Source organism: Haliotis rubra, unplaced genomic scaffold (assembly GCF_003918875.1).
Source record: "Haliotis rubra isolate DU_JTF1 unplaced genomic scaffold, ASM391887v1 Scf34, whole genome shotgun sequence".
In the NCBI taxonomy this organism is placed as follows: Eukaryota; Metazoa; Mollusca; class Gastropoda; order Lepetellida; family Haliotidae; genus Haliotis; species Haliotis rubra.
Genome location: NW_025767013.1, coordinates 472,951 through 483,030, shown reverse-complemented (window position 1 = coordinate 483,030; position 10,080 = coordinate 472,951).

Below are 10,080 nucleotides of genomic sequence, written 5' to 3'. Positions count from 1 at the left end.
GCAGTGAGATAAAACCCGCTTTGCGCAATTATCAACATATCAAGTAAATTCAAAGGGGTCAAGGCTCCACATCACGAGACAAGTGGGGGTCGTTTTCTTACACAGTCAGAAAACGTATAACATATCTTCCTCCTTCAACGTGCTGTATATATTCTCATTTTTGTCCGTATGTTAGAGGAAAGAAGAGGTTCGTCCGGAAGTGCAGGATACCAACGAAAACCTTCAAGAAAACAACCGCTTCAGTGAACTTGAGGTAATAGACATAAACCTGTGTCCACCATAAAATCGAACGTAGGCGAAGCTGAGATGACTTAAGGTTCAGTGAAAACCTAATGACAGGTCTTAGTATCATTAACTGTAATCTGAAAATGGAATTCGTAAAGAAATGTGAGTGTGAAAATGAGTAAAAATCCAGCTATTTTTTTAAATTAAGGAAGGCTTCTTCGTGCAACATGTTCCGTAATTACATTCGAGTAGGTCTGAATTGAATAACATTCGCGTTAAGTCTTAGGCAGGGTTTAGGAAATGTACATTTGAGGATTTCTGAAACTGGAGAAAAAATGCATTTTAAATGCACAAATAGATATTTCGGTGGACAAAAACATATCCAGATGCACTTTATGTTAGACCCAGTCAGCAGAGGGACAGACTTTGCGTTCACATTGAAAGGTCACTGTGACCTAGCAGTGTTCTGATTAGGTCATGGTGACACTAGAGTAACCATTGTTGAACTTGAGAAATCTTTTCATAATTGATTACTTTCAACACCGGCACTAACGATGGTGTAATTGACGTCTATAACAGTATTGAATTTGTCCAACATCATACACAGTTAATGGTCCGTCTCTAACATGGCGTCGGAATCACATTCACTTGGCTGCTGTATTTAAAGCCACTTTTTGTTTGAGGTACTGACTCAAAACAAAAACGTGTCATCCGCTTTAAGATCAAGGTTAAGTCAGTGTTCCGAAATTGAGTTAGTCCGTTCAGGCATTTGCACAAATAAGACAAGCAATTACAATTATGGTATATGCACACTACTTCCTGTTTATATTGATGTAATCAACATTTCTTTGGATACATTTCTGTGAAGTAGTTGCCATGAAAAGGTTTGGCATCTCAGAATAGGTTCACAGTTTCAAAATACTGAATAACGTGATTTATAAGGAACACCCGAAAGTAACAAACAGACGGAAGTTATATTTTAAAAATCAATGTGCATTTTCCATCACAAACATATCGCTATGAATATCCATTGTTGTTGCAAATAAGCTTGAGATGATAAAAATAGTAATTATATAAGTAATAGTTTAACATTGTAGTTATTGTTGAATACTCACATTGTGGTTTTATCACTTAAAGCGCCACAACGGCATGAACAATGGAGCATGTTCTTTTGATTTATTACTCCATTCTATCGATCCCTATCTACCTCACCTCGGTGTCTCTGAGTTAGTATTAAAACGTTTTGAGTGTCAGAAACATGTGAATATGCATGATACATTGAGGTACCTGAATGAAAATACATGAAACCATGTTTTCACTTAGTAAAGTGTGTGAGTGACTGACTGACTGAGTGAGTGAATGTTCTTTGTTGGCTTATGTTCCAATAAGCTTTATATTATGGTGGTGGTTTGACCAGGCAAACCAGAGTCCAATAGCGTGAGTACTGGTCTACGACAAATGGCGACATACAATCAGATAGGTAAGGAATGTAACCACCCAAATCTCATCTTAATCATCTTTGTACTATTGGTACTCAGAACATATGCTCCACAATTCCCGTCAATGCAAGTTGTCGTTACAGATTTGGTTGGAGAAGACGTGTTGTATTGGCAGCTGTTAACATAATAAACGTCCATGATGTCACAGTAGCGGTGGTGGTTTGTAGTTATGGTTGGAGAATACTTTGTGGTTAAAATTTTGATACCAGGTTCAGACAATTGTTAATGTAATAAAATAAATACTTTCATTGACAACTTGACAAGTTGGCCACGCCTACCACATCATTCATCTTAGTTATCGTTTTCAGTCATCCAACCAATTGAACATTGAAGTTGGTTTGTCCACATTACCGTCATCTGGCGACATCCGCGGCTATCCATCACCCTGGCATCCTTTGTGAGCATGTTCACACACTTCTTGCAATGACACAACATTCTGCTTTAGAATACGTAGCATTGAATAATACCAGTACTCAGGATTTTTAATATCTTGTTGGCCGGTTTCAGTAATCGGGTTTGTTGAACACTGAGTACAAAGTTCTTGATTAAAGGGGACATTTTGAAATCAACCAGACCTGATTTGGGTCGAAATTGATGAATTCTATTGGAAAAGAGTGCTGTGTCTGACATGGTTAAATGACTTTTGAATGCTGAAAGAATTTCGCTACTATCCCAGATTTTCTTTCCTTTTTGACCGACACTCAGTAATTGACCATCCAGCGACATTTAGGCACGTCATGATTCTGGTCCACAGACGTAAACAGGAAACACGCAGAACCACTAACCATACGCCTTTCATTCTACCGCTCCCAGAACCCAGGATATGCGTGTCGAGAAAAACGACAGTAAATCGAACCACAACTTCAACTGCATAAATCAGCTGTATATATATTCACACACGTCGCAGGGAGAAACCTTCCACCTTTATCTCCACAATGAATAATACCAGAGGGGAAGATATGTGACACAACAACTACTCTCGTAACCGTACAATCAAGTGGACGTTATTTCAGCTGCACCAGAAAATTGATCTAAATTTGGCTCCTTGAGTCAAACCAGGGGCGTTAATAACGTATCTATGACATCAAACTGTCATTTATATTACACATCTTTTCACGTTTCATTGTATAATGTCTATCAACTGTATCAATTTTCATTCCATTTAACACAATTAGATTAGTATCATCTTCAAAAGAACTCTATCGATTGTGATCTCAATTTCGATAAAAAATGTGTCACTGCAGTTCCGTGCAGCATGTCGAGAATCAACAGACCAACCCAGAAGCAACATAACTACTTTTGACCTTAAACCCTTAATCGTATTTTTATGGGGAATGATTAACATGATCCAAACACTTTAATCAAATACATGAAATAAAGGATCAGTACCTCTTGAAAAAGAAACACAATGGCTCCACTTCCGGTTCCGCTATGCGTCTCAATTTCCGCCATGATTGAATCAATCAATTCCTAGTTATGGCTTCTGGTGCTTGCGAACAATGAAGGGCGGTATTGTTTCGCTGTCTAATCCTTCTGATTCTTGTAATGTACTTTCAATCAAGGTAATAGTTGACATATTTCATTGTTCGATACAAAGATGCATGTATATTTTTGTATACATTCGTGGCATAACAAACTCAGGTTATGATCTTAGAGTTGCATTTCTGATTAATTATTGATACAATTTCTGACAGCTGCATTGCTTTATTTTTCCGCCCTCGGTGACTTGTTCTGTAGAGTTTTTCGGGGTCACGGGCAATGTTTCTATTTCAGTTCGCCGAGTACATCAATATAACACAAGCCGACGTAAAGCTATTTAAAACGTATCATAACAAGTCGCAAGATCTATTTAAAATATCGGTAAGTGCCGTGGCCGTCAATGAATGTCTGAAGATTTATCGTTTTAATAAACTGTTCCAAATATTTATTACCAAGTCTTAGATGTAGGTCGATAAGTGTGTTCATCATGGATGTATAAATACGAGTCACTTCAACGCTATACTTATCACACTCCATGTCTCACGTAATCACTCTATATGTGTGAGAGAAATATTTGTAATACACGAAGTAGTCATTTAAGAGACAAGTTTCAAATGCACTATTTATGATGTTTCAAAATTGTTTTGGAAATAGATTATTCAAAAGGTTTTTCCCTTCTTGTGTATTTATGAGAAGGTTAATATATATATTTTTGCAAGCATTTGAATGTTTCATTGGTTATGGGCAAGTATGATTTTATAAGATGCATAATTCAATTTGAAATTGTGACATTTGGGTTCCCAGCTGTGTCAGATCGTATCGACCTTCTGGTGTAAAGAGTCACTTTGGAACAGTGTTTTCTACTTTATTACATTTGCAGAACATGTCGTGTATACTTTCCTTGCTGTGCATCTACCAACATGGAACAGCTGACGTTCTCTTTCATAAATCTGATTCTCTAGATTCAAACTAGATACCTAGGATCAAACTAGATACCTGTAACCTGAGGTCGTGTGATCCCATTCTATGAGTTCGATCCCAACAGTACACTAACAGGGTTGTTATTTATTTATTACACTCACTTGGTCAAATGCGTACTCATTAAATAAATTGTTAATTTGTGAAATCATGTATATTCCATGTTTCGAACCATCAAAACATCACAATAACATGTCAAGCATGTAACATCTGTATCTAGTTATGCAGTGACTTGAAGTGAAAATCGATTATTTACAACACGATTCTATCAATCTGCTCTTTGGATGGGGACTATGCAGCACCACCATCTATTCTCAAGAAGTTCTGCATAACTCTAAACCTGACCACAGTTCAATTCCTTCCCATTATTACGACATTTAACCAAACACAAAGCGGAACAAATATGTTTTAGTATCTAGCAGGTGCTAAAAGCTTTTAACAGAGTTACTTTCAACAACTGAAACGACCTTGACGTCTGCTGCCAGATCAGTTTACAAACACAAGTCGAATTTCTACCTTGTCTTGAGTGAGGTCTAGATTTACTACATACAGTGGAATCTGTCATATCCGAACTCTTTGTAAATTGGTTTTCTCCATGTGGCAGACCGACCAGCGAAACGTAGGTGGACTGATTTCACATTACCGTCAGCTTTTTGAAAAGAACATAAGTCTTGAAAATGTGTTGAAGGACATTAAGCAATTCGCGTAACGGACACAAGTAATCAGGACTGATGTATAATCTGCTTTATTATCACCAAATTCACCCGATGAAGGAGCAGGTATTAGCCCAGAATGTCGTGTGTACATAATAAAGAAGTTGCACGTCCATATCAAGTGTGTTGCATTATCCTACTGACGCGTTTCTTCATTGATATGAACTATATACGCTCAATAACAGGAGCAAATATTTCGGAAACATTGGTTCACATGAATGTGGTATCCCCAAACAACACTCACTGAGAATTACCTAATCCTTCCCAACCCTCAGGAACATATAGCTCCCTTTGAAACACTTTACACTGTGCCAGTGGCGCTTCCGATCACTTGCTGTGTCTTTTGAACCACTTTTTATCTCAAACGCCCCAAAGACACAGCTATCAATTAAACCTCATGGCTTGCCACAGTTTGCAAATGTCCTTAAAAACGACGACCGTGGGGTATTTTCTGAAATCAACTCTATTGTGACATTGGCCTTCCTCACGACGGGGATTACCGGTGAGGCAGGACTTGCTTATTACGCATAGTGTCATCTCAATGGCCCTTACAGTCACACGGGACAGAGGTACGAATATGAAAACCGTTCAGGGTTTCAACTTTCACAACCATTCGCTACTATTTGTTCATGACATAATACGTATTCGTGTCTTGAAGCATTGTACGTGTTCATATGACAAGTGAATATTCAAGATAAGCTCCGGCGAAACTGACCTTTTAATTTCTAAAAAAATGAAATGTGACATTTAGAGATATCTTCATATAATTCCGGCGTTCATATGGCGAACAACCTGTTGTTTTCTCTTACCAATTTGTAAGTTATAATGTTACAGCCAGTTACAAAAGTATGGCTAAAATACATTTTATAAAACGTACTTCAAAACAATATTTAAAAAGTCGAACGCACCTTTAGATCTCTTATGACGGACGGTAGGACGGTGCTGTTTTATATCCGAAACGTACTGAATATAGGTATTCTTCAAATTATTCACAAATTATAGGTTTAAAAAATTCTAATCATTAGCCGCCTTTGTAGTCTTTTTATCCTTCTCAAAAAGTCAGTGAATACAGCATATGTCACTGTGAATCAGAATCTTACAAATATAACTGGTAAAAACGATTATGAAAATGTTCACCAGAAGCTAAGTACTGCAGTGTGCCTCTTTATCCACATATTATGAAAAACAGCAGAACAAACACATACATTCTTTGTTGCTTACTTTTCATGTCTGGTTGCCATAACTGCTGATAAAATGCTATTAAGCTAATTTGAGAAAATACATCTGTAAGTCAAACAGATACAATGTCATTTAATAAGCATTACACAATGGTAATTACCTCTTGCTACATTCGCTTTAAGGATCTGCCGCATTTCCGTCTAATGCTGAGGGTCAAACGTTATTAATTTAGACCACTGAAATCTCCGTCGTTTAATCGCCACCAGGCTGCTGATTTTCCGACTGTCTGTCTGTCAGACCACATGTCGCGTATTCAGTCACGATCATTTGCATCGCAGTGGTCACGCGCGCTCTCTGACATTAAGATAAGGAGTCCTTTTCTGGAACAAACATTTCAACGGGGTACACTCTAAGAGCTCCCGTGTCTCCTTGTGCTTCGAACTCCACCCCCAGTCGGACCTTGAGGAGAACCACTAATTTGTTCTCGCAACATCAACACTCATGTCCTGACAATGTTTGGTTATGGTATTGGTGTAGCTGATGCCGAAGGTCTTCCTCTTTTCTTTGAACATGTCGAGGAGGACAATCTGAAGCAGTGTACACATAATGTTAAGGACATATTTATCTACTACTTACACTAAAGAAAATATGATAAACTGTGAGGAATCGTACACAAAGTGTTAATTATACATAGACTTTGTCCTGTTCAGAATTTGCATTGTGCCAAAGTGACTTTAAACTTTTAAAGTGACTCTGTTAGTTTAAGGTTTTTGCTTAATACTGAAATAGATAGTTGTATAGGGCACACAATAACTTATCTCGGTCACAATACCTGATGCAGTTGGTTTCATTTGAGTAGTATATATTGAGAAATTGAACGTTACCAAATATAGAGCCGATCCCTTCCCTAACATGCATCATGAAATAACTTTCAAAATTCAATCAACATTTCATTTTCAATTGTTTTTTTGTAAAGAAACACCTAACTGAGGTATGAGAAACACGAGTAATTGGGGCTGAATGTAAGTGAATGTATTACATAACAAGATCGCGGTTTCCTAAAACCAAAGCGGCTAATATGTTTAAGTTAACATGCAATTACTGACTGAAAAGATCATCTACATTACTGTATTTGGATATTGAAGTAATCTCATGGACTACCGTTGGGAAGATTAAATGATATTGTTAACGACACAAAAGGTTATTGTGAGTCTGTTACCAACTATTTTAGTAAGAAGATCACACCTGGAACAAGCCTACCACTGGCCACCATCCTCGTCTTGATTGATGCATTATCACCATGTTTTCAGTTTACACTCGAATAGGTGAGGTGAGTTGAAATTTGGTTAACGTCGTGCTTGAGAACATTTCGCTCATATGACGACGTGCATGCGTGTGTATGTGTTTGTGCGGCTGCTTGTACTAGCCCAGACTTAAGCTGGTTTTATAGTGCTAGCCCACTGAGATACCATGCCGCAGTGAAGCATGAATACCCCACTCAGACACATTATACTGACTGCGAGCCGACCAGTCCTTGTTGTACCCATTAATGCCGGGCGCCAGGCAGGGACCAACAAGTACCATATTTTAACGTCTTTTGGTATGACGCGGTCGGGGATTGAACCCGGGACCTTCCGCTCTCCGGGCGGATTTACACTCGAATAGCAATTAAGATGTGATATTAGGTTCCCGTGTAATGAAGCTCTATTAGTACGTTTTCCATTTAGTCGCTTAATTCACAACACGCCTCTAACTTGTAACCAATTTTAGCCCTGATTCTGTTTACATTGTGCGTGAAAAATACAATACAATCTGTTGCTTGCATAATAATAGTAAAGTAGTTATCTAAATGTGTATCTGCAGTGATTTCAGATGACATTCCAAATTCATTTTTCAAAAGAGGTTAAAGGCAATTAAGAAAAAAAGAAAAAAACACACGCTCTTCTAAAATAATAGTCAGTTGTCGATAAATTTTACGCTTCACATAGCGATATTCTGGTTATAACTTGAAACTTTACATTCGATTTTAACCATCTATTTTTTAAATGTTTGAATGAAATAACCTAGGAAGTCTTTTGTCCATTGTGTGATGTTTCCACCAAAATTGGAAATCCCGATAACAACTAAACTAAGTAATGTCTGTCGGTAATAGGCAAATACAACCATGGCATCTAACTGAGAGACTATTAGGACTCACTTTGATTTTCTAGGAAGAAGAAATCTCGAATTTGATGACTGTGACAGTTTTAATCAGTGTGGATGCCACGAAGGAAATGTACATAAAAATGAATTTCGATTTCTCCTCAAGACTTGTCAGAAATGTTGCAAACTCCCCTCCCCTCTCAGCAGTAACTGAATTCCGTGCTAAAACAGTTCAACTCTTAAACATTACAAGAGGCATTTTCAAATTTTCACGTCGTTGCAGACCTAATTTGGATCATTACACACAATGACATCCCGTTGCTTGGAATGTTAGACTCCGAAAGGAGAAATAGGGCCCGCATGAAGAGTGGTGTTGAGAGTTTCGATTTAGGTATGTCTCCGTCTTCATTAATTTACGAAAGGTGGTTTTAAACAGCCCCAACTGTATCATCTAACATTCTGGCTTCATGTTTTGTTTTCTGTTAAATCTTCCTGTGAAGTCTCACTCCAGTGAAACCCACGAGCACATTTCTAGTACGTACGGTTAAGTATTCAGAGCGAAATCCTACAAAATAGGAAAACGATATATAGTGTGTTGGTGCTATTCCTAAGGGTTATGTTCTAATGTGACACATAAGAGACTTCCTTTTATACAGACAAACTGATCCTTTAACAATTATTGCGGGACATCTATCCGCCATAGCATTCCTTAAGCGACAGACTGTGTGTGAGCTTCTGTTTTAATTCAATCAGGGTCTTCAGTGTAAACACTAAGCCACTGTTGGGACTGCAGGAGGATATATTTCCAGTCTGTCATGCTCCCATCTTGCAATAGATAATGCACAGTATATGACCCAAACGTGGCAGACGCATATCCCCGTAGGCGATATCAGTGAATGGACTGTACCTGTAGCACCGATTGTGTATGAGAATTTCCTATCAGTGGTTTGGGCAAGGGTGTATGCCAGTTAAACCCTCTGTCAAGATGTCGTCTGCTTCTGCACAGTCACGAGAAGCTGTCGTCTGTCTCTGAACGTGGTCACGAGAACGTTACTATGTTAAAATCTATCTGCAGGGAGTGGTGTCAATTGTAACAACGTTTAGATTTTACACAATACGTGCATCACTCCTACATGATATTACCTAACGTCTATTTCAATACTGCATGTATTACTTTGACTAACATCGATCCATCACAGGGACTGATTTGATAATGGGTCTACTAGACGTTAGTCCGTAGTTGATTGGTCGTACCAGCTGACTCGTCAGTGACGATTTATCGCATTTCCTCCATGTTGTTACAACAAATGAAGTGAAGGCAATGTTTACCAAAGTCTTCATGTCCGGAATCTTAAACAAATGCACTTCGTACCACTCACTTATCAAACAGGACACCGGCAGCGATCCACCACAATACGGCTCGGAGGATGACAGGCAGTCTGGTTTGAACTGACACTGAATATAACAAATCTTGATTCAGACGTGATGTCTCTCACACAGTTCACGCTAATGTAATCACAGATGTTCTGGCAATACAATCTTGTAACAGGAAATGGAGGGAGCATTATTCCAAAAAGCACCCAGGTTTACTTCCCAGTTAGTTGAATTAATGATATTCAATTTTAACGATATGTTGTAATTACGTGCCTCTGGATTTTCCCAACTAGAGTTCTGGGACGACAAAAACATGTTCGAAGCATTGTATGAAATTAGATGCAGCCAGAAAGGACAGCACTTTCTTGTCAACATCTCTTCTGGCATGATAAGTCTCTCGATAATTGTAACATCAGGTCGTACATGCTGAGATATCGAAAACGCCTGTCACCATCTGTATGCGAATTATTGATACGAACTCCAAGTTCCCC